This window comes from Hippocampus guttulatus, chromosome 3, assembly GCF_054856545.1.
Source record: "Hippocampus guttulatus isolate MCC_2025c chromosome 3, RoL_Hgut_1.0, whole genome shotgun sequence".
Taxonomy (NCBI): Eukaryota; Metazoa; Chordata; class Actinopteri; order Syngnathiformes; family Syngnathidae; genus Hippocampus; species Hippocampus guttulatus.
In genome coordinates, this window is record NC_141263.1 from 14,004,990 (window position 1) to 14,023,945 (window position 18,956).

General features: G+C 42.4%; 1 long non-coding RNA gene across 6 annotated transcripts in view; it reads right to left on the minus strand.

Annotated features, from left to right (window-relative positions):
- LOC147207575 (uncharacterized) overlaps positions 1–18,956 on the minus strand; it is a 141,752-nt gene that overhangs the window by 6,231 nt on the left and 116,565 nt on the right. For 3 of the 6 annotated variants that reach the window (XR_015100432.1, XR_015100430.1, XR_015100429.1), the window contains exons 8-9: positions 13,662–13,711; positions 12,228–12,383 (exon numbers count right to left, since the gene is read on the minus strand). The exons of 1 other annotated variant lie outside the window; for it this stretch is intronic. This is a non-coding gene — a long non-coding RNA (uncharacterized LOC147207575). Of the gene's footprint in view, positions 1–8,001; positions 8,513–12,227; positions 12,384–13,661; positions 13,712–18,956 lie in introns of those variants that run through there. 2 more of the 6 variants (XR_015100431.1, XR_015100434.1) reach the window with 2 other exon arrangements.

The window sequence follows — 18,956 nt, forward strand, 5'->3', positions numbered from 1 at the left end:
AGCTGAAAAAAACGACCATGTATACTAAGGTGTTTTTAGCCAAAAAAAACGACCATGTATCGTAAGGCGTTTTTAGCCGAAAAAAACGACCATGTATAGTAAGGCGTTTTTGACCAAAAAAAACCAACCATGTATAGTAAGGCATTTTTGGACGCAATTTTCAGCCGAAAATAACGACCATGTATAGTAAGGCATTTTTGGACGAAAATTTTAGCCGAAAAAAGCGACCATGTATAGTAAGGCGTTTTTAGCCGACAAAAAACGACCATGTATAGTAAGGCGTTTTTAGCCGAAAAAACCGACCATGTATAGTAAGGTGTTTTTAGCCGAAAAAAATGACCATGTATAGTAAGGCCTTTTTGGACGAAAAGAACGACCATGTATAGTAAGGCATTTTTGGACGAAATTTTTAGCCGAAAAAAACGACCATGTATAGTAAGGTGTTTTTAACCGAAAAAAACGACCATGTATAGTAAGGCGTTTTTAGCCGAAAAAAAAGACCATGGATAGTATGGTCGTTTTTTTTGGCTAAAAATTTCGTCCAAAAACGCTTTACTATACATGGTCTTTTTTTTCGGCTAAAAACGCCTTACATACATGGTCGTCTTTTTTTCGGCTAAAAACGCCTTACATACATGGTCGCTTTTTTCGGCTAAAAATTTCGTCCAAAAATGCCTTACTCTACATGGTGTTTTTTTTCGTCCAAAAAGGCTTTACTATACATGTTAGTTTTTTTCGGCGAAAAACGCCTTACGATGCAAAAAACGACTTCAATCAGCCTTACCTATCATGTTGGTCAAAGAAAGAAGGGATATGGTTGCAACCTCTGGGGATTAAACACCCAACCGCTAGTTTGGGACATGGTTTCTCTACCCCTGAGCCACACAAACACATAAGTTCTTGTTTGTTTTGTGTTTTCTTCGATAAAGCTGCAAATGGTGGTTAAAGACAGATGTGACCTTGTTGCAAACACTGGGAATCGAACACCCAACCGCTGGATTTGGGACTTCAGCTTTCTACCACTGAGCTAACACACCACAATGAACCTTTGGGTTGTTTTGTGTTTTTCCTCAAATAAGTTGTAAATGGCGGTTAAAGAGTAGACATAGTTGCAACAACCAGGGATCGAACACTCAACCTCTGGTGTGGCACTCTATCACTCTACCACTGAGCCAAAGCACCACATAGAGGAGTGGAGTTGTGTTTTTTTTTTTATTAATCATGGTCGTTTCTTTCGGCTAAACGATACGGTTGTTTTTTTCAGCTAAAAACACCTTACTATACATGGTCGTTTTTTTCGTCCAAAAAAGCCTTACTATACATGGTCGTTTTTTTTCTGCTAAAAACGCTTTACTATACATGGTCGTTTTTTTCGGCTAAAAATTTCGTCCAAAAATGCCTTACTATACATGGTTGTTTTTTTTCCGGCTAAAAACGCCTTACTATATATATATACATGGTCGTTTTTTTCGGCGAAAAACGGCCTACGATACAAAAAACGACTTCAATAAGCCTTACTTATCATGTTGGTCAAAGAAAGAAGGGACATGGTTGCAACCTCTGGTGATTGAACACCCAACCGCTAGTTTGGGACATGGTTTCCCTACCCCTGAGCCACACCACCACATAAGTTCTTGTTTGTTTTGTGTTTTCTTCGATAAACCTGCAAATGGTGTTTAAAAAGTGGTGACCTTGTTGCAAACACTAGGAATTGAACACCCAACCGCTGGATTTGGGACTTCAGCTTTCTACCACTGAGCTAACCCACCAAAATGAACCTTTGGGTTGTTTTGTGTTTTTCCTCAATTAAGTTGTATATGGTGGTTAAAGAGTAGACATTGTTGCAACAATCAGGGATGGAACACTCAACCTCTGGCGTGGCACTCCATCACTCTACCACTGAGCCAAAGCACTACAGAGGAGTGGAGTTGTGTTTTTTTTATTAATCAAGGTCGTTTCTTTCGGCTAAATGACTACATGGTCGGGTTTTTTTTGGCTAAAAACACCTTACTATACATGGTCGTTTTTTTCGGCTAAAAATTTCGTCCAAAAACGCCTTACTATACATGGTCGTTTTTTTTCGGCTAAAAACGCCTTACGATACATGGTCGTTTTTTTCAGCTAAAAACGCCTTACTATACATGGTCATTTTTTTCGGCTAAAAACACCTTACTATACATGGTCATTTTTTTTTTTGTTAAAACGCCTTACTATTCATGGTTGTTTTTTTCGGCTAAAAACACCTTACTATACATGGTCGTTTTTTTCATCGAAAAACACCTAACTACACATGGTCGTTTTTTTCGTCTAAAAACGGCTTACTATACATGGTCGTTTTTTTTGGGCTAAAAACGGCTTACTATACATGGTCGTTTTTTTTGGCTAAAAACGATTCATCGTTCACTTCAAAGAGCCGGCTGGCTCTTTGTACCGGCTCGTTTGCGACCGACACATCACTTGTGAAAATGTAGGTGTTTGAACAGTCAGAGGTGCTGCCAAAAAGAACCCTCTCTGCACTAAAATACAATGAAATTAATTTTGATTCCCTTTGCTGCAATACAAACCGGATACTTCATACTTGACCATAAAGTTAATTTAAAACTTAGTACCTCAATTCAAAAACAAAATCTGACGTTGAAAAAAAACGTCGTTTTGTATTTGTAAGACTGAATATGAAAATAAACAGAATTTAATTTTCAGTGAGGATCAAATACAGTTTCAAAGAAAAAAAAGTCTATCGTTTCAAATTCAGATTGTACAATTCAGATTCAGTTATTCAATATGATTCAGAGTAAAATATACAAATCCATCCATTATCCGAGCCACTGACCTCCAATTCACGTAATTCAAATTCAGTATAAACTATTTAAAAGTTATTCACGTTTAGTTTTTGGTGGCAAATATTCCGCCCCACAGCGTCACACCTAGTTTAGTTTTGGTTGTAAAGTGTCCTAGAGTGTCTTGAAAGACGCTTATAAATGAAATGTATTATTATTATAAGAAATTTCAGGGGTTATTTTTACTGACCATTCATTGTTCATGACATGTACAAATGTTTGTTTTCCTAACACACTGTCCATTCTTGTTTTCTTACAGTTCTTACAGCCGCTGTGAGACCTAACAGCCTAACATCTTGGGCCTCAGACCAGGAAATTGATGTCACAATCAAAAGATGGCTACATCTGGCTCCTAATCGGGATGGTGACAGGAAGGAAATGGAGAGCGCAACAATTTGATGGACAGAAAAATACCGTTCAAGAGTAAGCTGCATCCCAATTTGGACTTTGTGTTCACTGTTAAATGACAAAAAATTACAGCGACAATATGTTAAGCTCGATAACATCCAACACGCATAATGTGGCAACGAATATGCAACAATTGTTTTTACTCTTAACAATGCACAGTATCAGCCTCTATTGAAGAAAGCCAAAATTCCAGAAACATCCGGAGGGTTTGCGAAAGGGAATACAATGACGGGGTGGAAAGCAATTTCAGGGTACACTTGAAGATTATGAAAAGAAAATACACATGGTCAAAATGACTCGCTTTATCAAATAACTTAAAATAAAAACGGTGGGGGGGGGGGGGGGACAATTGTAAAAAATGAAAGAAACACATTTTAAGAGGCTGTAAAAGAGAAACCCACATCAATGTACTGTAAGACTTTGGAGTCTGCTCCATTTTCATAAGAACAGAGTGATTCTTTGATCAAGACACCAAAGGCACTACCATTGTGGGATTAACCCTATTAAATTTGACACGGAAAAGGCAAAAGTCACTTCTCATTCTTGTGGTTGGTTAAAAAATCGGTTCTAGGTTATTGTACAATTTGTTGTAATTAAATTAATGATAAATGTTAATAATTGGGCAGCCCGGTGGTCCAGTGGTTAGCGCGTTGACCTCATAGTGCAGAGGACCCGGGTTTGATTCCAGCTCCGGCCTTCGTGTATGGAGTTTGCATGTTCTCCCCGTGCCTGCGTGGGTTTTCTCCAGGTACTCCGGTTTCCTCCCACATTGCAAAAACATGCATGGCAGGCTGTTTGAACACTAAAAAAATTGTCCCTTGGTGTGAGTGTGAGCGCGGATGCTTGTTCGTCTCTGTGTGCCCTGCGATTGGTTGGCAACCGGTTCACGGATGAACCGGTGCCCAGCGGTCACGATTCATCCGTGGACAAACATGAGGGACAACATTAAAACGTGACAAGCCGAGATGAAACACAGTGGCAAACGTACGGAGTAAACCAGGGGCCGAATCGTCGTATGCTTTTGAGCCTTCCAGACTGTTGTGTATCCTGTGACAGACCACGAGAAAACTTAAGACTTAAATAGAGAGAGGAAAGAAAAGAAAAGCTAAAATCTCACAGTGCACTTCATTTCGGGCAAACGTGGCCAAAAAAAAAGGTAAAAATGCTGCCAAAGAGAATTAAAGCCAAAATGTCTTCAACAACCGAGAAGAGTCCAATTACCTCAATTCAACTTTCTTTTTTTCCTGATGAGTTTCATGCTTTTTCATCACTCTCAACTTTCCTAACATTTGCATCAGGTTATACTGTCGCACGCCACAAACCATCGCGATACAGTGTGGCTCTGTCAAAGTAAGAATGAACCAGTATTGCGGCATCCGATCATGTTTACTTTTCCCGATCCGCATTGTCTCATCCCTGACCAACGCTCGTGTACAGTGAGCGATCGCGCTTAATCTCCCTCCCTGCGGACGCTTACACGATGCTTCACTAACAGCTCCACCACCATTGCTTAGGGGTCTTATTTTGTTCTAGAAGCAATACTTTCTACTGTCAAACACAGACATCCCCATGCGATTGAAGGCCGATGGGCAGGGAACTCTCTGAGCTGCCCTGAACGCCGCCTTCTTTCGCTCAGCAGCCAAACTCTAGCGGGTGGAGCGGAAGAACAAAGGCAAACTTGTTAAGCTTTGGCTGCCTTTATTATTCTTTTATTTGGCTGCAATCTTTGTGTTCATTAAGAATTTTTTTTTGTCTGAGTCGGCGCGTTAGGGTTTGTGGCTCGAGGAGTTTCATCAGCTGTGCCTCTTGTTTTGAGCAACTCAACAAAGGCTCACTTGATGAAAAAAACCCAGCATTAAATGTTGATTTTTACATTTATAATAAAATGTTTAGGTTCATTTTGACAGAACACGCAAAATGGGAGTGGCATTGAGCAGCGGATTAAGTATGAATAAAATGAAACTGAATGTTACACTCAGTCTAAATGTACTCAGCAATAGCGTAACGCCTCTAGGCCTGCTCCATATAGTGGAGGGAAAGAAGGCAGACTGTCAGCTTCAACCAGGCTCATGCAATACTGTTAACCACATTTCCAATCAGCCAAGTCTTGTTATCCTCTTTTCTGTGCCTCAGCACTCCCTTATTGCACGACTGGAACAAAAGCTTTAATGGCTTTATTTGTGAAACAGGCCTCTAACTAGATGTCACATCAGAACAGAATGCAAATGTGGTCTGCTAATTCGGACGGAGGCTCCGCGGTGTCCAATCCCTCTTAAGCTTCTTGTTGAGCACGTCTGCCAGCTTTGTGTACACAATTGCCTCCTCAAATATTCACACTGCATCATTATTGCCGACCCCCTTTTGTGTTGCTTAATTCTACCAGAATAAACAGGATCACACGTGCAAAAGTTCCTCTGTATTGCAGATAATTAGTGCACGGCACAATCTGAGCAATGATGTGCCCGGGTGAAATTAAAACTTTGCAAAGCACGGGTAAAGGAAGGGATTTGAATGCCGGAAGGGAAACGTGCTTATCAAATAAAGCTTGAAAAAATGTGCAGTGAATGAAATGAGCCAATCATTTTTCTGCGAGATGGGAGCCCTGAGGAGAATAAATAAGCAATCGTCACGTCATGCAGGGAGAACAAATGAGCATGGTACACAATTAGGCAGGGTCACATTCTGCCAGAGCTGTGAGTGTAGGATGGGCTAATGAGCTGTCCCAATGTGCGTGTGTGTGTGCGTGTGCGTGTGCGTGTGCGTGTGCGTGTGTGTGTGTGTGTGTGTGTGTGTGTGTGTGTGTGCGAGTGCGCATGATGAATGCATACAGGAAGCCACAGAAGCGCTAAAAAAATAAAAAAAAAAAGATAAAAAGATCCTGTTAGCCCTAAACATTATGTTTTAAAGGCCATGTCCAAAATGAACACAGGCCGTTTCAAAACTTATTATTATTATTTTTTTAATGCACTTTGGATTTTTGTCTTTGAACTGGACACATTTGAAAAATTCAGCCCAGGGTGGAAAGTGAAATTAAGGACGTTGCTCCTCCAAGCTTCTCATTTTTCAAATTGTGCTTGACAGGAAGAAAATGAGTGAACTTGTTGACAGTTTTCTTTCATGCTGTTGCAAATGGACTTTAGTAGGAGTTAGGAATATTTTCAATTGTTAAGGGTCAACATCAGTAGTCTTTTGAGGCTGTTGGGGTCTTGGTACCCAATGGTTTGGTACTGTTAAGAATGTAAAGATGCAAATTTAAAACATTGGATGCACAGGTAATATAGCGTTTTTTGGATGATGCTGATGCTAGTTTGATTCTTTCTTATCGTTGTCCGACTACTACAACTTGGCAAATTTTGGGGGGGTGAGTGAAGCTCTTATATAGGCGGAAGTGTCAGCTGGTGTACGCCGGGTAAGAAAACTTCTCTTTATCCAAAAAAATATTTGTCTGAATGCAAGAAATAAGAAAACGTATCATAAAGGTAGACATGACTCTTCAAAACTTCATCAAAGCCCTTTTTTTGGCGATATTTATTCCTAAATCCCCCCCAAATTGGAGGTTGACCAGCATCCCGAAAAGTGATTATAGGCTATTTGACTGTAGTTTGGTTTTAATCTATGGATCCCGTCATGAGGTAGCACTGCCCGCTCCGAGACACATTTATCATCATCATGTGTTGATTTGTTCCTCTAGGTGCCTTGCGATTGGCTGTCGACCAGTTCAGGGTGTACCCCTCCTCCCACCCCGAGGACAGCTGGGATAGGCTCCAGCATGTCCGTGGCCATCATGAGCGGGTCAGATAGTGGATGGATGGATGATTTCATTGGTGAGTTGCTATGAGGTCATGCTCTTGAAACATAACTATCGCCATCGTACCCTCGCAAGCTGTGAAAATGCAAGCCTAAATCAGGATTTTCCGATCCAAACCATACCAGAAACAAACCAAAACCCAACTGTTAAGTGGAGAAAAATGGCTTAAGACATAGGTGTCAAACTCAGGTCCTGGAGGGCCGCTGTCCTGCATGTTTTCCAAGTCTCCCTGTTGCAACACACCTGATTCAAATGAACAGGTTCAATGTCAGGCTTCCGCAGAGCTTGCTAATGATCTGATCATTTGAATCAGGTGTGTTGCAACAAGGAGACTTGGAAAACATGCAGGACAGCGGCCCTCCAGGACCTGAATTTGACACCTATGGCTTAAGAGAAAGCGACTGGTGGACACATGAGTCAATACTGTATCAGTAGTGGTAGGAAGAATAACTGGTGCAGAAAAATGAGGCCTATCAGTTGACTTAGCATCTGGGCCACGACCGCAGGAATCACGACATGCGCCGGGCAGGTGCAGTGGACAAACAGACAAAAAGAAGAGAAGCAGGCTTTTAGAGGCGACTCATAGTTATTAACTATTCAATCACAAACAGGAGAGTTGAAGGCGTGAAAGGTTGCGGGCCAAAGCTCTTTTGCTTCAGTGCATTAAGAGCCATGGCGCAGCACTTTGGCAGCGAGAGAAATTGCCTCCCCTGGAAGATGACTGCTCAAAGGAGTTTGTTCCCCTTTAATAATAGCAATCTGCTGTGAAAATCTAATCCCAAGTAACCATTCCACTGACTCGAGCGAACGTCTGCTCAGAAAAGCGTGCAACATGAATATTACATTGTCTGATATACAAATAAACAACACCCCTAGCCCTCCATCAATCATGCGGCGTAGTCAAGGTAAGTGATGTGGAAGAGTAAACTGCTAATGAATACCGCCGAGTGAGAAATGCACATTTTAATATGCCGTCATGAGTACACATTGTATGACTGCGTGGAATTAAAAACACTGTTCTTCAGGGCAGCGTCTAATCTAGTTTCACGCACGACCCAAAAAGGTCATCAAACGTGACCCCCCGCCCCCCATCTCGTAGTGTTGATCACCTGTGCGACAGAACAACAGACAAACAAGCAGGCAGCCAAGCATGACCACTGGCCCTTCGCGGGCGTAATAGCTCCATCGTTGCCATGAAAGTCGGACATGGATGCTCCCCTTTAAGCCCCCTACTCTCCTCCTCACTGGCCTAATTCCCTCGTCCTCGGTGGTGGATGAGAGGGATCAGAAATCCATCCATATGCATGGCTAAATATCCGAGAAGGGGCTGTCAGGTCTCAGTCTGGCCAGCTTCTCTGAAAGTCTCACTAATGACACATAATTGAGGCATGGGGTCAAGCTCAGAACAGCGGTACTCCGAGACCTCCCCCGCCCCACCTGGCACGCAGAATGGGCCATCCTGCATCAAACAAACAAACAGAATAGAAAATCATTTACCTTCGGTTTTGCTGACTTGAACCTAAATTCCACCGACTAAAAACCCTTCGTATTATTATTCTCGATGGATCTCTGCTTTGCTTTCAGCGCATCAATGCACTCCTGACTGTTATATCCTTTTCAATTGAACTAGAAATGGGTGGCAACGACAATGTATCACAAAGGATATCTCGTGGATGTTTTCATGGAGCTAGGGAGATTAGTAGATGATCATTTTGTCAAGATTGATGTGAAAGAGATATTATTTTGCTTTTATTTTATGTTTCAATTGCTGTTGTAAACACCAAACACGTTTTAAATAGAAATTTTGACCCATAATCTGCAAACAAAACATCTCTGTGGCAGACAAACAAACCGTTGGTGAATATTTTGCATTTCACTCAATGCAAAAACTAATTCAGGCATATCAATTCTGTTAAAAAAAAAAAGAAAGAAAAAAAACACAGTTGACTTGGTTTTACAAAACACATCCTGCACAATTACAGAAACAAATTATTTTAGGTGAGCGACAGAAAAGCATCTTCAGTCAGCAGCCCTTCGCTTGTGTTTTGCAGGACCAGACTCAAGAACTGAAGCGGCCTCACCAGTGGCTGACACATGGTTAAAGCACTAATTCTAAATGTTTTTTTTTTTCATTTAGGGGAATCAATAAGTGATAAATGTTTGTGTGCTCTGCAGAAAGCAGTCGAATATAATACAATATATTGCTTCACACGACTTTGTGGCATCATGGTTCCAAGTAACTATGTTAAAGTGAGGGGAGGAACCTATCTAATCCTATCTAAATGATTGTTATCATCTTGTGGCATCCAGAGGAAAATCTGAAACTTTTTTTCGGGGGGGAGCGTCAGTTGTAGATTTTTGCTATTCGCCGCATGCTTCCATCCCTTTATTGTATTCATTTCGTATTGTATTCATATCTGACTTCCAGTTCAGTCAGACACTAATTTGCGATAGTTTCCCACAGTGGACAACTTTCTCAAGCCTAGTTTTTCATCGGCTTGAAAGGAAATTTTGCTCTATGAATTCTGCTTAGAAACGAGAAGCACAGAAGTCAGGCAGCCAAGCATAATAAACGGAACATTCTGTTGATCTTTACGCTTTTGTGTTTGCTCGTTTGTTAAAACTCCATTTTACTTGTGAGCTAAAGAAGAGAAAAAACCCCACCATCCCACACAAACAAATAATGAACATTACAAATAAGCATTAAAAAAAAAAAAAGATTTGCTTTGGCATTTTCTTCTCACTGCATGTAAAAACAAGCTTCACTTTGGCTTGCTTACTTTCACTGAAGCCAACAAACCCAGTGTGTGCCCCCCATCTTTTTCATTTGGACCACAGCCTCACGCTAATGGTTTGCGCTTCTCTTCTTGATGCAGGCTAACTCTGGGAGGATAAGAGGGGGAAGGTCGCCGTGGTGTCGGTAGTCTGGCCCAAATTAAACACAAGGAATGATGGGATCGAGAAGCTGGTCTCAGCAAAAGCCCCTCATCAGTATTGTCAACACATAGCAGATTGGGTTCACATCTCTCCACCTCTGAATTCCCTCCATCCACCTCAGAAGCATCCCCCGATTCAGCTCGTATTTCCCTCCTTTTCCATTCTAGTGGATGTCGGGGAGAAGTGTAATGCAAGCAAATACCAAGTGGCTTACGTTTGAGTCCTCCTGGCTGGCTAGTGGAGACGGTTTTTCAACTGTGAGACACCCGTCCATCAACATATGACCCTCGCTCCAGTACCACCAGACAAGACGGATTTTATAGAGAAGGTCTGGGTCCGGGTTTCAAATGCTCGACGTATTTTAGGGATGTGCGAACTGCATATTGAAATTAATTTGTCTGGCCACAAGAGACTCATTGGGTGGGTGACATGGAAAGTATGCAAAGCCTTCGACGACAGTAAAATAATGTCACAATGAGGGTGAGAAGCTCTGTCACTTGGGATGACGAGGCGGCTCGGGCATCTAATTAGCATGTCTCCTGGATGTTTTCCAGTTGAGTTCAGTCTTCAGGAGTCCTTGGGAAAAAAAAACAGGGCACTCTCTTGACTGGACAGGAAAGGCCTCGAGGTGGACAAACTCTGGGCCTCCCCGCTTAGAATTGCGCCACTGCAACTTGACAACGGATAAGTGGAAGACAGTGTTTTTTCTAATCAATTAATACTCATCAATTCTCATTAACACATTTGAAGTTATTTTTCATAGTCTTTAAAACTTTTTTGTCACCTTTTTTTCCCAAGTACCTCAGTTCGGTCATATCAGGAAACATACTGTATTGGCCCGAATATAAGACAGTGTTTTTTTGCATTGAAATAAGACTGAAGAAAAGTGGGGGTCGTCTTATATTCGGGGTCTAGACATTATACCCAGTCACGACGCTAGATGGCGCCAGATATCATTGAAGCGAATGCTGAACTTGACTCCCCAGGACAAAGTGAACCCCTGTCACGTAGAATAAAAATAAAAATAGCGGTAGCACGAAGAAGAAAAAGAAAAAATAGCGGTAAGAAAGACAAGAGAAGAAAATAATAGAAGAGATAACAGAAAATGGAGAAACGTAGCGACAGTCTGGAGAAAAGTGGGTCAAAGATCGGCCAGGTTAACCGGCAGCTGAGGAGAAGTTATGATGTCATTTACATTTCAAAAACCAGAAGCCATTCATTTACGAATGTGATTGCACATTAGTTTACATATTTAAATGTTCAGATATTAAGATTTGAATGAGGCAAAATAACATGCTTTTTCTCTCAAATATATTGTTAGCATCATTTGTTTCAGATGTACTGTAATTATTTTCTGTATAAAAATTTATTTGGTGTTCAAAAAGTCTTTTTTCAAATTTGAGTCTTGAAAAAAAGGGGGTCGTCTTATAATCAGGGCCGTCTTATATTCGGGCTAATACGGTATATAAATGCATCCATTAATAAGGTTGCTCAATCCGGAGTGCGTATCTGCCATGAGGGTATGTGAATGCCAGATTTACATAGTCAGGATTATATGAGCAGCCAGCACATGCGAGAAGAGGACACTCTGTCCTCATAGACAATTCAGCAAACTAGTAGAATGACTGTTTTAGTCACTTTTATTTCACTACTGCCTCCCACTACTGTATGATGCTTCCATGCACAACTTTGGCATACTAGTGGGACAACTACCGGTACTTGTTACTGTAGTGAAACAAAACGGCAGTAGTTGCCCTTGCACACTATTATGGCCTAGTGTGCTACTTTATCCTGAGTACTTGGCATTGAGGTCCGAACATGGTCGGTCATCCCAACAACCAGAATAACGCCATCAACGTTGCCGCCCAACCATGATGAGATTATATTTATTTAGTTTACCATCTTCATGAGCAGCATCTAAAAATAACCGCGAGTCACTTCTGTGTGTGATGCACCTTCATTCACAACTATAATTCTGGTCTCCTTACCGCCTTAGTATGATATCGTGAATTATGGATGTGATTAAAATTTGCTCAGCATGTTAGCGGCCACCCCTTTGTGTCGGTTTCTCCGGCTTTAGTGCCTCAGCCAATTTCTGCTTGTCAGGGACTGTGTGTCTATGCGTGTGTGTGCACGCGCACGCACATCCGCCATCACAATGACCTTTCCGCAAGCCTAGGGAGCACGCAATGCAGAGGAGAGGCAATAAAAGTAATGAAAGAAGCAAAGGCAATTACAGTGGTGTGTGTGAGGGGAGCGTGGCGCAGAGATGGGCCTAACTGGAGGCAGCCCAGCAATGCACTACAGCACCATATCCCCCATAATCCCTCTGTGATCGCACAGCAACCTTGGTGTGCTCCCAGTCTGATCATCCTCTTGCAGCATTCACCGACCTAATCCGAGCAAAAGGACAGACATTCGCTGCTTGTGAATGTGCGTGCGCACACACACACACACGCACGCACGCACGCACGCACGCACGCACGCACGCACGCACGCACGCACGCACGCACGCACGCACGCACGCACGCACGCACGCACGCACACACGCACGCACACACACACACACACACACACACACACACACACACACACACACACACACACACACACACACACAGGAGTCCATCAGTGTAGAGCAGGGGTCGGCAACCCAAAATGTTGAAAGAGCCACCACATTGGACCAAAAAAACGCCTAAAGCAAATATGTCTAGAGACGCTAAAAAAATAATAGCCTCATATAAGCCTTATAAGGAAGGCAACACATGCTGTATGTATCTATATTAGCCGACTATTTGTTGGCTACAAATACAAAATGAGCCTTCATGATTAATTTTTTTTTTTTCCCAGCTGTGCCGAACATTTTTTGACCGAAGATCTACATTTCGATCAACCAACCTCCTGCGATCAACACGCTACCGGACACGTGCACATACACACTTACACGCGCATGCCATAATGAGCAACAGTCATAACGGCCCCTAAGATGATCGAGGCATGGGACGCACTTTTGCGGCGTGTTAACTATCGTAGCGCACGTGTACCGTTTTAAAAATGCTTCTCTCGGCCCCTCCACATTCCCATTCTTTGCCAGCACCCTCGGTGAATTGTACAATAAATGCCGTTTTTGTCTACAACAGCATCCCACCTTGCTAATAGAAACGTGTATCGCAGGCTATGACGCAAATCTTCGTTGACAGAAATGTTGAAATTGAATATTTATTCAACACATTTTTACAGCATTGGAAAACGGTAAGAATGTTTGTGTCATTTTTGTCCTCCTGTACAAAAATATATTTCCCTCCCCCATCTTTTTCCATTTTGAAACATTTTGGAAAAAGCTCCAGGGAGCCACTAGGGCGGCGCTACTTGCGCCTCTGGAGTCACGGGTTGCCGCCCCCTAGGTGTAGAGGAATAACCATGCGGTCAAGTAAGAAGAACGAGTGAATGAAGAAAATGACGAGACATTCAGGCACATACAAACTCACACACACACACACACACACACACACGGCCTTGGCTATGCTACCCATGCAGATCGATCAGGCAAGCAAAACATTAGCCACATTTCTAAGTATGATGTAGCACAATGATAAACAGTGCTAAACAAACTGACAGCATCAATCAAAGATGGAGCGTCATTATCTTTGTAGAGCGGTTAAATGACTTACATTCCGTTTTAATCATGTCGCCATCTTCTTGAGGTGTTCGGCGTTCACAACTGTGACAGAGATTTAAATCACAAAGGTGTGCAGATGAGAGATACCCTTTAATACACATGGGGGAAAAAATCGAATTGGGATTAAGGAGATTAATTTCAGATGGTAATTGAGAGAGTAACTTTTTTCCATCAGATTTATCAAACTTTCTAAAAAGATGTCAAGTGTAGTGTAATTGAATTTGCCAACAGATGAATGGCTGGCAAATTGCTGGGCTTCCAACTTTTGTCCCTTCGGTTGGCGTTTAATCAGAGCTCACAGCATTTCACCACTTCTGAAGATAGGACTCATTTTGCTTGTTTCCGCTGGGGTTAAAACATAATTACTAGTTTTGAAGCATAAATTCAGACTGAAACTAATTCAATTTGTGAGCTTGGCCGGAGGGTGACACTTAGCGGTGCGCAAATGGTGAGCGCTTCAATCAGGAGACAAGCGTGTGGTATCATCCTCTTTTAGTGATGAGAGCATGACCATGGCAATTTCACTCATTTCTCCCATCAACACCGCAAAATTCTCAATTTAAAGTCCAGCGTGATTAATAACGTCAGGAAAAAAATGTGAAAATCCAGAAATTTTGCGAATTTGGTGGCCCCACTATATGATGTGATTTCTTTTCATCATGACTTTTCATGAGCAATACAGTACTTGAATTTATGCCACTATTCCAGGGAAAAAAACAATTCTCTCAGGTCTTAATATGTTTTGTGTTATTTAGGCCACAATGTCTGTGCTATGTGCATGTATGCGCGGCGCACGTAAAAAAAAAAAAACTGCGGAAACGTGATGTCATGGCTAATTACATTTCAGTGAGGTGAGGAAATTTTGATTCTGTTTTGCCACACTAGCGAAGAGGTTTCATGATTTTGAATTTTATTTGAAAATTTGGGGAGTTTTGGCAACGTGAATAGGTAAGCAAATGCCCTGAATGAGCAGAAAATGTAGAAGTTGAAATGGATTAAATCGGTCAAGAAATGTGGAGTGGAGCGTGAATAATATGAAGTTTCGCTTCTAATTTGGAGAATGGGAATAGTTCCAATTCATGCGGAAGTAACTGAATATTTTGAAGTGGGAATGCGTGTATCCAGCTCCGGCCTCCCTGTGTGGAGTTTGCATGTTCTCCCCGGGCCTGCGTGGGTTTTCTCCGGGTGCTCCGGTTTCCTCCCACATTCCAAAAACATGCATGGCAGGCTGATTGGACGCTCTAAATTGTCCCTAGGTGTGAGTGTGAGCGTGAATGGTTGTTCGTCTCTGTGTGCCCTGCGATTGGCTGGCAACTGATTCAGGGTGTCCCCGCCTACTGCCCGAAGACGGCTGGGATAGGCTCCAGCACCCCCCGCGACCCGAGTGAGGATCAAGCGGTTCGGAAAATGGATGGATGGATGGAATGCGTGTAATCGGCCACATTGATCGAAATGTGTTTTTAAAAGTCTCCTAATTTAAGATGTTTTTCATGACAATTTAGGTAATTTGGGGAAAGGGAATAGTTCCTGAGGGGGGAAAAAACTCAAAAAGAGGGACTAATGATGTACAATGTGTCATAATGTGGGGATTTTATTGTGGAAAATTTTACTGTGAAAAATGTCAAATTTAGGCAATGGGGGAATTCTCAGAATGTTATAACAAGTTCCCAATGTGACATTTTAAATTTAGAATGGGACTGAGGAATCTCTCATTGAAAATGAATGAGGGTTTGGTTGCGGAATTTTAAGAAGATGCGTCAGTGGCGAAATGTCACAACGTTCAACATGAAAGTCAAACAAAACCCCCAATTTGTCCAACAGTCAGGCCTTAAAACCTACCAAGAAATCCCCCATAAACTAAAGGTGCAATCATTCAAATGTTTCGCTCCAAATCTGTAGGACCATAAATAGTGACTTGAAGAGGAAAAGATTTGAATCCTGATAAGATTCAAGCAGATAAAAGCAGCGCCGGTGTGTTTACGGAGCAGTACACCGAGACACTTGTTTGGATCAATATATTGATGCTTTGTAATAGGCTCTAAATGACTCAGGTTAGAGACTTCTGTGTGGCAAACCTTCACACTCCGCTGAAATCCCTTTGAGCCCAGAGTTGCCCACTTTTCCGAAGCAATATGTCAAACACGACCATTCTTCTTTAGTGGCAAGTTCAAGTATGTGTAGTGCTTCAGACTAACAATCGTTTCTCCTGGGATGGCAAAGCCGTTTGTACCTGTAAGGCCACTTTATTAGGGAATTGTAGGCAAGAAGGACCATCATTCGGCATGCCGTGTCCGTATTGATGGTTTTGCTCAGAAAACACCGACAACTCGTATCCAATATTTAAAAGAATAAAACAATTGGGAGAGCTCCATCCAGCCATGCATTTTCTGATCTGCTTATCCTCACAAGGGTCATGGGGGGTGCTGGAGCCTATCCCAGCCGTCTTCGGGCAGTAGGCGAGAGACACCCTGAACCGGTTGCCAGCCAATCGAAGGCCACACACAGACGAACAACCATCCACGCTCACACTCACACCTAGGGACAATTTTTTGAGCGTTTAAACAGCCTGCCATGCATGTTTTTGGAATGCGGGAGGAAAGCGGGGTGCCTGGAGAAAACCCACGCAGGCACAGGGAGAACATGCAAACTCCACACAAGAAAGCCGGAGCTGGAATCGAACTCGGTACCTCTGCACTGTGAGGTCGACGCGCTAACCACTGGACCACCCAGAGGTTAAGTATGCTCTTTGCACATGCCGTGACCAGGACTCGAACCTGGATTGCTGTGGCCAATGTGGTGTACTAACCACTATACGATCATGACCTTGGGAGAGCACCGTACGTCCAAAATTAAGTTTGAAGTGATGGAATTGGAAGCCGACGAACAAAACTATTTCTTAAAATCAATTGCTCTGCTAATTTTGGGGAAGCAACAACTGCATAAAAGCCGTGATTTAACTCAAATGGGTGTGAGGTAACTATGTGCCCTACTTGCGTAACATTGCATTAAAAACATTGGACAACCTGCCCGAAAAACTACTCTGCGGGAGGACAGTTACAGTGCACTAAAATGAGTTCGATGCATGAAAATATGGAGCTGAAAAGAGTTTTGTCCTTGTTGATATTGCATGACTCCTTCTTGTCACTGGCCACATTAGCCCTCAGATCATTCAGAATCTCCAATATTGTTTTGCTGAGTAGACGATATGTCGCAATCGTTTTTGCTGGCATTTCAAAAATGTTTGTTTACATGAGTGGAGGAGTCTGTAATATCTCTAAGATGATCTCACAAATAGCTCCATATGCAGTATTATGATAATCTGGGAATGTTACTGCATACTATTGCCATGTGAATGAAGCCGCTTGACTGTGGCTGCGGGGAAGGGATACTCCTCCATTGACAAGTGAGGAGGAGTAACAGCTAATCGATAGCTCATGAATTGACTGTGCACACCCCTTACCGTGTAATCAATATTCCGAGCAATTAGAATCCCCTATCTGCATGGCTGTGGGGACCTCAAACACCCAATTTAGTCCTTAGCCTATCACTTAATTACTAAATCCTCCCTAATGTCTATTGGCAGACGGCAGGTGGTCATCCACGGGCCCCAGTGGATGAATGAACATGAGACCTTTGCCAAGGTGCTGCTTAAAATGCTCCCGTCCCACTTTAGCCGCTAAGTTAAACACCAGATTGTTTATCGCAAATGATTCAGCCATTGATCAGTTGGCCCACACAAGCATACGTAGAGGAGAGAAAGTTACATATGGCTTGTGGGTCATTTTCTTGGAGTTTCCTATAAATTAAATTCAATGTCACCCTTAACAGTTTGGCATAACATTTTCTCATTAATTGAATAGAAAGTCGAGTGAAAAGTAAAGGAAGCTTTAGTGGCAAATGGTTCACTGTTTTTGGTCATGAAACAAGTTCCAAAGTCATGAAAGCGAATTTTTGACTATTTCTTTGGCTTTTTCATCATACATATGCCAAATATTAACACAGAAGGATACGGCAAAGAGGAAAATCTGATAACAAGCATACTAGAAGAGGAAAAATGGGGAACACATCTGTATCTGGAAATGTCATTATCCAACAAAATATTTTGTAGCTTGTTTTTAAATAAGAAAAAACTGTATAATACATTTATTTTTAAAATGTTGTCATCTGTATTTTCTTTAAAAAAGGGCCAAAGCATCCCCTGGAAACTCCATCTGTGCTTCTTTCCCATGCTTCTCTCTGTCACCATTTTGAGAAATGAGGCCGCAAATGAACGCTACACACTAAAACGACTAAAAACTCAATGACCCGATAGAAAAGAATTCAGTACAGCATGGCCAAAACAAAGAAAGTTGTACTTCTCTGAAAATACCAGGAGTTCTATACTTAAATCTCTTACAAATGATAATTCACATGCTCCAAGCTGGCTGTGCATAATATATTGTGTTGGCTGCTGTTAAGTCAATGAGGCCTTCAAAAGTGCTTCACCACACGGAAACCAAATTGAGGACACCCACTGATTCTCCGTTGTGGTGAGAAATATTCATTATACGCTTCTTTATGTTTTAATGTGTGCAGTTTGTCTTTCATGACAATCTTGTGCAGCGAAAAAATGTTGGAGAGCACCAGCCGGTTTATAATGGCTTAATTCATACATACTGTATGAAGAGACTTCATTTAACATAAGTAAGACGGCCGACCCGCTGGGTGGTGTGGCTCCAAGAATGTGCACACCCCTCTCAAGCGCTAATCTCCTGCTGACCATCCTGTCAGACATATACTGTACTGTATGTTTATTTGATCGAGGGACAAAAAGTCTCCTTTAATGACACTGACGGTCTACCTGGCTTTGGGGTGGAAACCCAAGTCCCACTTCATATTCACGCCTGAGGGAGCCAGAATGACATGCATACAGGCACGCATGCACACACGCACACAGGTACTGTACCTACCATCAAGCATGTCTGCACACACATGCACACATGCACACACACACGCACGCACACACGCACACACACACACACAGTCACTTCCCTGTCACATGGCCATGGAAAAGGCCTGAGGGGAAGTGCGGATGAAGCTTCATTGAAGGGCAGAGCGGGCACCTGCCTCCCTTCACCCTCCAGCCATCCAGCCACCTGCTATTCACCACCCACCCAGCTTGCCTTCCCCTAATTTGGCTTTGCACCAACAGTGACATTCTTGAACCAGGCAGAGCAGAAAAAAATGTGCATGGCTGGGATAGAACAGCTCGGTGACAGGTGCCACCTCCAATGTGAGCAGCCCTTCC